General features: G+C 52.7%; 1 protein-coding gene across 3 annotated transcripts in view; it reads left to right on the top strand.

Moving 5' to 3' along the window:
- Positions 1-6,625: 6,625 nt before the first annotated feature.
- SYT2 (synaptotagmin 2) overlaps positions 6,626-12,495 on the top strand; it is a 105,275-nt gene continuing 99,405 nt past the window's right edge. Inside the window, exons 1-2 of one of the 3 annotated variants that reach the window (XM_082702028.1) lie at positions 6,626-6,871; positions 7,845-7,871. The gene's annotated coding sequence lies outside the window, so the exon portion shown is untranslated. Of the gene's footprint in view, positions 6,872-7,844; positions 7,946-12,495 lie in introns of those variants that run through there. The other 2 variants (XM_082702027.1, XM_082702029.1) reach the window with 2 other exon arrangements.

The raw sequence follows: 12,495 nt of genomic DNA, 5'->3' as shown, positions 1-12,495 counted from the left end.
GATTCCCCAAAGCCACCCCTCACTCCATAGCCCCCGGGAAGCGATTTCCATTTCCTTAAGCAGAATAATAGTCACTATCTTTTATTAGGACCCCCATCAGTGCTTCCAAACATTACATTATTTGATCTTCACAACAGTGCCTTAAGGTATGTGGCGAAGTCTCCAACAGAGAAAGAAATGGAGGCTTTAGAGATGTTAAGAAATGTGCCCAAGGTCCCAGCTTCCTGATTTGGACTTTGAAGATCTGCAGTGAGTGCGGTACCTTTTTAACCAGGCAGGTGTCTCTGCCTGGAGTGCCTTCCCCTTCATCGCCCACCTGGACAACCAGCCCTTCCTCTGAAGGCTGCTGAAGGTTCTTGCATCAGGGAAGCCTGCCATTAGTTCTCGCCCTCCTACCCTGTGGAGTCGGTGGCTCTTGCCACCTTCGTGCCGTACACTGTACACTCTTCTGGAGCACATGTCTCACTCCCTGCACTGTGGCTGCTTATTTCCCCGCCCATCCTCCCTAACTAGGCTCTGAACTCTTTCGGTACTCACCTCCACATTGCCAGACCCTAGCACAGTGCCTGGCAGACAATATCCTTAGTGGTGGTAAAATTTTGGTGGTAAAATTTTGTGACTCGGGTGATGATGACATGAGTCAAGGAGTCTGCAGTTTACCAGATTTTGCTCCAGATTTACACCTAAGACTGAGAGGAAGGTGGCAGATGGTCCTGGGACCCCCAAGCAAAGAGCATATTCTTCCTAGAGCTTCTTCCCCAGATGTCCTCCGCTCTGGCTTCTGATACTTCCCTCCCACAGCTAGCGCACGCACCAACAGCACATCCGCGATACAACCTCAGTTTACGGAGGCTTGTGTTTTTTTGTTTGTTTGTTTGTTTTTAAGATTTTATTTATTTGACAGAGAGAGATCACAAGTAGGCAGAGAGGCAGGCGGCAGGGGGATGGAGGCTCTCCGCCGAGTAGAGAGTCCAACGTGGGGCTCGATCCCAGGACCCTGAGACCAGGGCCTGAACCAAAGGCAGCGGCTTAGCCCACTGAGCCACTCAGGCACCCCAGTTTATGGAGGGTTTTACTGGACAAAGGAACATTAAAGGGCCAGGGTTAATGATTCAGAAAGTGTTTCAACGGACTTGTTTTCCATCCCCTCGATGACAGGTAGCTTTATTTTTGGTTTAAGGTTTTTTTTTAATTCCTCAAAGTAAACTCTGTCCCCAATGTGGGGCTCCTACTCCTGTCCCCAAGGTCGAGTCACATGCTCTCCCAACTGAGCCAGCCAGGCGCCCCAGGGATGGGTAGCTTCAAAGCCCGTGTTCACTCCCTGGGAAGAAAAGACATCCTTCCCTTGTATGATTTCTAGTTCTGAGCCACTCATTCTTCACATTCCAGAAAGCAAGCACATCTCTGCGCATACGATCTCCTGCTTCTTTTTGGATTCACTAAGAGTACAAGTGCGAGGGGAAGTGGCTGGAGAAGGAGACAGTTTGGACATTGGGCAGACTAATCCAGAAGAACCATGTCCTCTATTAGAAGAATGAAAAAACGCTCAGACTGACTTACCTAGGACGTGAAGCTGTGTGACAGGTACTTCCCTGAGGAAGGAGGACCAGTCTATTCTGGTGGTTAAAATTATTAATCCTTTTGTTTTATTTATTTAAATAATCTTTATTTTGGGGCGCCTGGGTGGCTCAGCGGGTTAAAGCCTCTGCTTTCGGCTCGGGTCATGATCTCAGGGTCCTGGGATCGAGTCCCACATCGAGCTCTCTGCTCAGCAGGGAGTCTGCTTCCTCCTCTCTCTCTGCCTGCTTCTCTGCCTACTTGTGATCTCTGTCTGTCAAATAAATAAATAAAATCTTTAAAAAAAATAATAAAAATAAATAAATAATCTTTATTTAAATTATTATTATTATTTTTTAAAGATTTATTTATTTATTTGACAGGCAGAGATCACAAGTAGGCAGAAAGGCAGGCAGAGAGAGAGGAAGAAGCAGTTATTTATTTATAACTTTAAAGTTTTATTTATTTAAATAATCTTTACACCCAATGACTCCAAGATTGAGTCTCACACTTTTCTCACTGAGCCAGCCAGGCGCCCCTAAAATTATTACTCTCTCTGAGAAAGAAAATAATTTCCAGACAAATTAGGAGATAGAAGAATGTAAAAAGATGAAGTCCCCATGATATAAATTAATTCTTGGAATCTGATAAAATTCTGAGATTATTATTTGTAACTTTGTGAATTTCTTTTATATGCCCAATAGGGTCCAGAAAACATTAGAATGCCTCCCCTGGAGGAGTGTAAAATTATAGATAGGAAGACCTCCTTCACCCTCCTCCTCATTCTGTTGTATTTAAGAGTTTTATTTGACTCCATTTTACTTATTGTTTTGTTTCTTGCATGGGGAAGAATTAATTACAGTCCACTTAATCAGCTTCCTGGAGGAGCTGGCCTTCACTGGCCTTTTAGAGGCCAGGGGTTATTATTATTTTTTTTAATTTTTTTAAGATTTTATTTATTTATTTATATTTATGTTTTAAATATTTTATTTATTATTTTGACAGATCAGAAGCAGGCAGAGAGGCAGGCAGAGAGAGAGGAAAGGAAGCAGGCTCCCCGCTGAGCAGAGAGCCTGATGCGGGGCTTGATCCCAGGACCCTGAGATCATGACCTGAACCAAAGGCAGAGGCTTAACTCACTGAGCCACCCAGGCACCCAGGCACCCCCAATCAGGGGTCATTTTTAATTTAGACCTAAGATATTGTGTAGAGTGTATATATTTTTTTCTTTCCAAATAAGAAATTATTATTTTTGCATTTAAAAAATCACAGAACTCCAGGGGCGCCTGGGTGGCTCAGTCGGTTAAGCGGTTAAGCGTCTGCCTTTGACACAGGTCATGATCCCAGGGTCCTGGGTTGAAACCCCATGTCTGGCTCCCTGCTCAGTGGGGTGTCTGCTTCTCCCTCTCTCTTTGCCTCTCTCCCCAGCTTGTGCTCTTTCTCTGCCAAATAAATAAAATCGTTAAAAAAATAAAAATCAAGAACTCCAGACTGAATATTTTTTTTTTCTAAAGATTTTATTTATTTATTTGACATAGAGAAATCACAAGTAGATGGAGAGGCAGGCAGAGAGAGAGAGAGAGAGGGAAGCAGGCTCCCTGCTGAGCAGAGAGCCCGATGCGGGACTCCATCCCAGGACCCTGAGATCATGACCTGAGCCGAAGGCAGCGGCTTAACCCACTGAGCCACCCAGGCGCCCCAGACTGAATATTATTACACACACACATACACACTCATTCAATTCAGGAGTCATCTCCTATCCTGCTCCTCTACCCCACTCCCAATGTCTCAAAATCTGGCTGAGTTCTGCCGCAGGGAAATTTTCCTATTTAACCCCACACACCAGCTTAGGATAAACAGAAACACTGAGGTCTTTGGTTTCACCCACAGTTCCAGAATGCTCTTACAGGTCAAGTATTCCTTGGAGGAGCTCATTTTTGCTGGGATAGAAATCACACTGGGGTCATCACTGCCCTGGGTTGTATGATATTTAACTTTATTCATGTTTTTTTTTTTTTCCTCCCCATCTAATGAGTTAATGTCTTCTGGATTAAAACCATTTCTAGATAATATCTGAAAGTTAAGTGGATTTTAGTATGAAATATGTTAATTTAAATAAACTTTAAAATACAGTTGCAGTTGGCATGTCCCCAAACTCAGATCAGAAGATGAAAACCAAGATCTTTGCCGACAGGACTTGCATCTAAGGAAGTCTTTACAACTGTTTTCTCAATGCCCATCTGTAAAGCAGGTGTTGCTTCTTCAGCCGAGAGTTTAATCCTTGTTTGCTTAGTTGTCAGGAAGATAGAAACTGCTCCAGAGGAGAAACGGCAGGCGTGTGCGGGGTGGTGGGGTGGTGGTGGGGGTTGGGATATGGGAATAGCAGGGGGTGTTAGTGTTGGCATGTGTGAGAAGAGAAAGCAGGACACAGGAGCCTGGCCGGGGCCTGCGGTAAGGCCGGCTCGCCTGTCTCCGGCTCTTTTCTATTTGCTCTGATGACAAGCAGAGCTTTGGAAAGCTTGGTGGAGACAAAGACCTCACCAGAACGAGGGGAATCCAATCCAAGTGTGAGGAAGTGCAAGTGTTAGTGGGGTGGGTGGGTGCAGGACAGGGTTATTTAAGCTGAAGATAAGCCACCCATGGGGAGGGCACAGGGAAGCTGGGTCCCCCTCCCGGGAGAGGTGCTATGGAGGCGATGGTGCACTTCCCTGCCCTGTCCTCTCTGCTCCCTAAGGAAAACCAGGAAAACCAGAAAAATGAAACCTCCAGGCAGCACTGTTCAGTGGAAAGTGGTGAAACCACCTGTAGCCAGGGAGTTACAGACTCTTCCTCCCTGGAAAACGCTTGTGATTAGTCAGGCAACCCTGTCTCCCCAGCATCGCCATGGGTGCGAGGGGATGTGGTAAGGAGCCAAAGAGGTCAGTTACCTGGATGGTCCCTGACGCAAGTCAGGGATGGCGGGTCTAAGACTTCCAAGGGCTTTTCTTTTTACAAAAAAGTAAAAGTACTTTAAAAAGTTGAAAAGTAAAGTACTTAAAAAAAAAGAAAAAAAAGTACTGGCTAATTGGCTGGGTGTGGAGGGGACGGATGTCTTTTCCATTCTTTCCTTTTCCAGCTGAAGCCTGGGGGAATAAGCGTGAGGGAGGCTGAGCTCCTGATTAGGTTTATAACTCAGACACTGCTGGTCCTGATGAATTAAAAGAACATTAAGGCCATAGCTGGGGACACCACATTTTTCATTTAACCAAATTGATTTCAGCACTGACTCTCTAAATTATAGTCTGGAAAGGCAGGCTGGCTTCTTCTACACCTCCACCCCAGGCTCCTAGGTGGACTTAGGAGAACTCGGGGGCAGCAGATGGGTAACAAGGTGAGACAAGCGGTGGCCCATGAGTAGGACTAGTTAGCTTGGCTGGGGTCTGTGTGAGGAGGCTGCAGCTCTCTTTGGCCTCCTCCCTAATGAATGTCCTGCAGATTCGTTGTCACGGAGGAGCACACTGAGCCCCTCTGGTGAAGCAACAAGTTCTGGGATGCTCCCAGCTGAGGGTGGGACTGAGTGTCCTCTGAGGACACTGGCTGACTTATTAGTCTGGTTCAGTCCCTCATAGATTCAGACTCAACTCCCCATTTCCTCCTCTGCCCCTTGCAGCAGATGCCCTGCAGGGGGGTGGGGATGACCTCTGAGCCTCCGGGGATGGCAGGCACAGCTTCAGTCTCATTTAGGACTGCCTAAAGACCTTCATCACCTCTTTTGTGAGAGCCACTGAGTGGCAGCCCTGGCCCCTTGCTTTGAGGCAAGGTGGCCTGGCATGGTCTCCATGTTCTACCTGACATTACTGGCAAAGTGATCTGAAGAAGCCCCCTTCGGTGCTGCTTCCCTCCCTGCCCCCAAGCCTGAAATCCCATTTCCTCTTTGCAGTCCTTCAGCTAGTCTTTCACTGGGTCACTAGGGATTGAGGACTGACGTCAGGTCAGATCCGGAGGGGAGCCTCTCCCAGTATCCACGGGAGAGGAGAGGCTGGGTGCTCATGTCCTATTATAAAAGTTGACTCCAGGGGCGTGTGGGTGGCTCAGTGGGTTAAGCCTCTGCCTTCCACTCAGGTCACGATTTCAGGGTCCTGGGATTGAGCCCCGCATTGGGCTCTCTGCTCTGCGGGGAGCCTGCTTCCCTCTCTCTCTCTCTCTGCCTGCCTCTCTGCCTACTTGTGATCTCTGTCTCTGTCAAATGAATAAATAAAATCTTTAAAAAAAAAAAGTTGACTCCACAAGAGCTAAAGTGAATATTCAAATTGTGCCATCAGCAAGTTCTGCTGCCCACTCCTGGCCCTGGCCTGGGCTCCTGGGCGGGTGAGGAAGGCTCCACCTTGTCCTCGAAACTCTTCACCCCAGACTCTTTCATGCCACCCCCGACTGTGTGTCTGAGGCTTCTTGCCCAAAGTACCATACAGAGGCTGTTTCCTCACTGCAAACTACTCGTGACCCTACCTTAAAGGGATGTCTTAAGCATTTAGAAACCAGCATGGATTTCCAGCGTGGAAAGCGTGTCATTGAATAGATGGGAGTTTCCTCTTTTCCTTTCCACCTCCTTCCAGATCCTCCCTCTCCTCCCACCTTTCCTTGCCCCTCCCCGTGCTTTCTCTCCCCCCCCCCCCTCACCCTATTCTCCACCTGTAACTTCTCCCAAGCATCCCCTTCTTTGTCATCAACCCCTTAGGCTCAGAAGCCCCTACTCTCCAGGTGGCCTTAACTTGGAGAACCAGATGGGGGGGAGGGGCTCGGAGATCCCAAATGGCTACATGGGCTCTTGAGGCCAATAATGGAGCCTTGAGCTGCGGTGGGTTCCGGGGGTTGGGAGAGGGAGCTGGCTCAAGAGTGACAGCCCTTCGCGGGTGGGGACGAGGACGCCCAGATCCCGGTCCGACTCTCCCGGACCCCTAGCTGCAGCCGTGACCTTGAGCGGGAGGCGGGGGCGCGAATCGGCCCGGGCCCCGCAGGGCAGGTCTGCCACGCCCCGCCCCGGCCTCTCCCGCCCCGCCGGCCCCGCCCCCCGCGGCCGCGTCTCCTCCCCTCACTGCAGCGCTGGCCGCGCTCGCCCATCCATCAGCCGCCTCCCGCCGCCGCCTGGGCGCAGACTGCCAAGCTCAGCAAGTCTTGCGGCAAAGGCACTTCGCACCGAGTTGGGGCCGGGGCGGAGCGGGGACTCCGGGCCCCGGGGGAACGGACGCCCCTCTGCGCCGTGGCCAGCGCAGCGCCCTTGCAGCCCGCCGCCCCCTCACTTCGGGGACCCGGGATCCCTCCTGCCTGGCCGCTCCGGGTAAGTCCGTCCCCCCCGCCCGTGGGGGGGCACCGACTCCCCCCTCCAAAGTTTCTCTTCCCCGGGCGGGTTTTCCGCTACCGAGCGGAGGGGCCACTCGGTGGGCCGAGGGGGCTTCCGGCGGGGGTGGGCAGGGTCCGGGAAGTTCGAGGCCAAAGGGGCCATGCGTCCGCACCGTCCTTCCTTCGGAGGCAGTTTGGACGCGTGCGGGTGGGAGGTTCGTTTGCGGAAGCTGGACCCGAGGGGCGAGGAGTCCGCGGCTCTGCGGGCTTGGGGCGGGAGGAGGGAGCAGCTTTCCTCCCTGGGCTCGGGTGGGGGGAGAATGAGGTGCAGAGCGGAGCGGCGGGCCGACGTCCCCGGAGCTCTGGGTCCCCGCGGCTCCCGCCCTGTCTCCTGGACGCCCCCCGCCCCGCTTCTCGCCCTCCCCCTGCCCTTCGGGGCCGTCTCCAACGCAGCTTCCTTCGCCCCCGCCTCGCGCTTCAGGGACCCCCGGCCCCGCCGTCGTGGGAGGGGGAGAGAGGGTTTGCGGGCTCTAGGAGGCGAGGGGAGGGCGGGGGGCCGCGGGAGGGCGGGGGACAGACTCCAGGGACTATCCGGAAGTGAGGGTCGAGAGGAACTGGGACAGGGACGCGAGAGGGGGATGGAAGCACCCCTAGTCTCTCTCCAAATCTCATGACTCAGCACGACCTAGGACGTCCCGTCCCTGCTTCAGCCCTCCTCCCCAGGGCTGGGCTCCCAGACCTAGGCCCAGAAAGTGCCAACCATCCCACCCGGCTTTTCTGGACTCCTTCATTTACCTTCCCCATTTGGGGTCCCACCTTCCCCTGTCTCTGTTCAACCTCCTTTCTCTCAGGACACAGGGGCTTTATTTTTTTTTTTAACTAAAAGGGTAGATGATTTACCTTTCTCCTATCCCATTAACCCAATACCCCCTCCTTTCTCCTTTCTCCCCTTCCGTTGTTGCATTCCACAGGTGCTTTCTGGACACCCCCAGCCCAGGGTATGTGTGGGGGCCTCCAAAGTCCCATGGCCCCTCTGCAGCATCCTCCCCCCATTCACTGTTGAGGTAGAGAAGTAAGTGTTCTGGCTGCTTTCTCCTGTGGCAGCAGAAAGGAGTGCAAGGACACAGGAGGTGGCCCAGGATTGGGGGGGGGGCGCTGCAGTTGGGGAGAGAAGGGCAGAGGCCTGATGGGGTGGGTGGACCCGGATTGGAATGGAGTAGATGGAAGGATGGAGAAGTCCTTAGGCTCTGTGTACCCAGAGAGACAGGAAGGTGGGCCATGTCTAACCTGGAGAGAGCTGGGGGTGCCCTTCCCCCTCCTCCTGCTGCCATCCTGAGAGGGTCTCCCATGTGTAATAGATGATCCTCAACCTGAGTCATCCAGTCCTTGGCAACATGAACCCTTCATCAGAGGGTGTGACCACGAGGAGCAGGATAGCCCTTAATCTTCCTCTCCCCCTGCTTAGGTCCAAATGCAGATTTTGGGCTGCTAGAACTATCTCTGTGCCCACCAGAGGAGCCAAAAGAAGAGCCATGCCCTAAGATGGGGCCAGAGGGGCAGGTGGGAGGGATGGGGCGGTTCTGATGCAGTGGGACGTGCGTGCCTGGCGTGTGTCCCTGGCAGCCACTACTGGCTGTGGCCTGTGTCAGGGCCCCAGGGGTGAGTCAGCTTCAGGGGTCCAAAGCAGGCAAACTGAGACCTGGGCCAGGGAGCCCAGCCCCAACCCTGCTTCTCTTCCCCATGCCCCTGGGAATGACTGGTACCAGCTCATCCCTCAGTCCTGGGCTGCTCTGGGGTGCTGCCAGCCTCTGTTCTGCCTGGCGCTCAGACAGACCCTGGCTTCACCCTCTAGGACACTCCTGGGGGGACTTGCTTTTTCTGGGGACCTCTTGGGCTTGACCCTGGCCCGCTCTCCATGCCTTGCCCAAGGAGGAGCTAGGGAACTTCTGGAAAGCTGAAAAAGGGGAAGGCAGATATAAGTGTTCTACTTCCAGAATCACAGAGACCTGGCCAGTTGTCCCTAGGAGAAGGGGATCAGAGGTCATTCTCCCTTTCACTCTCAGTCAGCTGCTGTGCAGGAGTGGCAGGAATGTCCCTGGCCCTGCAGGGAACTGTGGGCAGGTGGGCTGTGGATATGGCTGGAGAAGCCTCTTCCCTGCCTCTTCCCCAGCCCCAGGCAAGCCTGACCTCCTGACACCCTGTGCCTCTACCTACACTCTGTCCATTCTCAGTGGAGTCTCCTGTCTCTTCCCACAGACCCTGTGGAGTCTGTGGAGCCCTGTCAGGAGAGCGGATAGACGGCCAGCAGTGCTCCGGGATCCAGGGCGTGGGAAAGATAGGACGGGGGATGGAGGGGGAGGAAGTTGAGGCTCAGTGGGCCGGGAGAGTGGCTCGTCCTCCCCTTCCTCGGACAGAAGCATCCTCGGGGATAGTCAGAGACCCTGGAGAGTAGACTTGTTATTTTGTTTGCCTTTGGGATTTGGGCTTTCCTGGTCTGGGTTCTAGCTGAAGCTGGATCTGCTTTGTTTGAGCGAGACACACACAAAGTCCAGAGTGATGGAGATGATTTCTGGGAACTGGAATGGCAAGCCAGAGGGAACAGTAGAGGTTGTTTACTCAGGACAGGGTGGCGGTTAACAAAGGAAGCAGCAAACCCAACAGGTTTGGGTCCATCATCCCAGGGCTACTAATTACACAGCGTGTAACTTTGTTCATTCATTCATGCTACTTATTTACTGGTGAGCACCTGCAGTGTGAGCGCCTACTATGTGTTTCTAGTCACTGGATACAGCAGTGAACAGACAGAAGCCCTGGGCGCTGTGGATTTTGCATGCCATGGGTCTAGACAAGTTGCTTAGCTGCTCTTGAGGATCAGTTTCTACACTCATTCAACTATTAGCTTACGAGAGTCTGCTGTGTACCGGGGAGTTTGCTCGTCCATGGAGACTCAGCTGGGAACAAAACAGGCCTGGTTCCTGCCCTCATGGCACTTACCATCTAGTGTGTAACACACAGGATTAAGCAGATTATTACATAAATAATTCATCATAACTGTGACACCTGTTAGGGAGATGTACAGGATGCCTCGAGACCGTGCAGTGGGGTTACCTGACCATGTCTGGAAGGCTTCATCCATAAATCCCACAATAATATAACAATATATTATCCCACAAGGTAGGAAGCATCCAGTAAATGATAACCTGTTCATGTGGTGCTGTGGATAGATACAATTCTAAAGTTCCTCCATGCTTATTTGTCCTCCACTAGGTCAGAGGAACCAAGGTAGAGACACCAGGATCCGCTCCTGGGTTCTCATATGAGGACAGGGAGCCTGTGACCAATACCAGGCTTCCACCGGTGAGAGGTCAAGTTGTGGAGATGGTGTTGTGCCTCCAGCCAGATTGCCTGGGTTCCTCCTGGTTCTGCCCCTCCCTCTTGACTTGGGGCAAGTTAATCAAATTCTTAGTTTCTCAGCTTCTTTCTCAGTCTGCCTGTCTGTGAGTGGAGATAAAACCTGAATCTGACCTGGGCGGTTTTCCGCCAAGGCGAAGCGTGAATTCCTGGAAAAGGTTAGAGCAGCGTCTAGCAGCTGGTCAAAGCCCGGCAAATGTGTTCCACTGTTGTCCTGTTACCTGCTGGCCCTCCTAGCCCTTTCCCTGCCTGCAGCCCAGAATCTCTCAGAACACTCTCCACCTCTGTTAATCTTAAAAACTCAAAGGAAGGAACTGCTATAACTACTTTGGTGGCCATTCCAGAATTTTTTTCCTCTGATTTTCACGCAGTTCTTTATGCCCGACGAGGCCCTATGTTGCCAAAGCTTAATTTCTGGGAAGGATTTGTCCCAGCAGTCTTTCATTTTCCTCCCAGGAACTGATAGTTCAGGGTAGGAGCTAGAGTGATGGGTCCCTTTGACTCTGGGTCTAGAGGGACATGAACAGTCCTGCTGAGTCGAGTGTATAGAGCACCTAGCTGTCAGCCCCCTCTTTCCCCCCACCCGACAGACACACACAGAGGTCTGTGCTTCGGCAGGGGGGTCTAAAATTAAACATCAGGAAGGATGCCCCAAATATGTGGTACGCAAGAGATGTTCTAAAAGCTTCCTCCCTGGATAATTTCCAGACTAGGACAGACCTCCCCACCTGGCTGGTCAGCAGACCGCAGGATTAAATATGCCTGGGATGGGGAGGTTGGCTCCTTAGGGAAGGAGGCTGGGAGTTGCTCGGTCTGTTATCATAGCCACTGATGCTTGGAGGGGTGGGTGCTGCCAGGCAGCTCCCAAGTTGGGGGCCTGAGGCAAGAAAAGAAGAGGACAGCCCTGCGGTTGTATAGTTGGGAGAGCCCCACCTTCTGACCGTTTTTGTCCGGGGCCTTGGCACTCCAGCTTTGGATGTAGGCAACACTTGGCTCTCCAGCACCAACCCCCCACCCCCCCCACCCCCCCCCTGTCCGCTCCTGTCTCAAGCTCCCCTCTTTGTTTCTCCTTCTGTGATAACGCTTTTCCGCATCCCATCCTTGCGGGTCTCAGGACCACAGAGGTCTCGAGCAGACATCACAGTCCCACTTCCAACAAAGTGGCAAAGGCCCAGAGAAGTTGCGTGAGTGGTTTAAAATCTCTCACCGTGGAGGCCAGAGCCAGGTCTCAAACCCAGAATGTGGGCACTCTGGGGGCGGGGGGGTGTCTTTCCAGGCCGCTGTAGCTGATCAGTCAGAACTTTACCTCCCCTCTTCCTTCTCCCCAGCTCCATCTAGAGTGTGGAGCCTGCCCACATGGTCAGGGGTACCCCGAGTCATTAATGCTCTGAGTATAAGCAGGGGGCCGGTCATTGAAATCACGTAGCAGGCTTTTACAAAATTAGGCAGCGATCCCTTGGAGAAAGGGAATCAGCTCTCCCTCTCCAGTCTTGGGTTTCTCTGGGACTCCCCTTGAGGAATTTGGCATCTTCAGGAGCACCTGCTCTGAAGCGAGGAGGGAGGAGCCCCGGCCGAAGGAGCAGAGCAAATGCTGGGGCACCCGGGGACTCTGTCCCCAGCCTCAGGCGGCCTTCTCTGAATGGGGTGCTGGCATCTTCAGCAAGTCCCAGCTCGGTCAAGTCTTCTCTGAAGCCCAGAGGACCCAGGCACGGGCACAGATGCTCGTGTCTGGTTGGTATCTGACTGCCTCTTTTCTTCAGAACGTCCAGGCTTGAGAAGTCAAGATCCCCATGGACTTGACAGCCCAGCACTCAACCCTCTTGTTTAGCGGCAGCTAGAGTCCAAGCAGTGGCAGAGCCAGAGCACACTGTTCCTGATTTCCCACTTTCCTCCTTTCCTTTCCACTTCCAGTTCAGATGGACCAAGCACCTGTTCTAGAAAAGGCTCTAGGGATTAAAAGGGAGCTTGGAATAACCACGTATTGTTCGTTGGCCTGGGGTTTCCCCAAAGGCAGACAGCATGAGGCTCCCTCTCCTCTGCTGGGTGCCCCCCAGCCCTCAGAGTAGTGCTCTGTAGCCAGGAGCATTTGTGATGGCTGGGTGCAAGGAGCCTGGGCTCCCAGAGCTCCCCGACCCCAGGGTAGCTGCCTGCCAGGACCAGATTTCCCTCGGTCCTTGGAGGCTTGTGCCCTTCCTGTCTCTGCAGAGAGAC

This window comes from Mustela nivalis (genome assembly GCF_964662115.1).
Source record: "Mustela nivalis genome assembly, chromosome: 16".
NCBI lineage: Eukaryota > Metazoa > Chordata > Mammalia > Carnivora > Mustelidae > Mustela > Mustela nivalis.
Note: the sequence above shows the minus strand (reverse complement) of the source record. Positions and strands in the feature narration are given on the sequence as shown.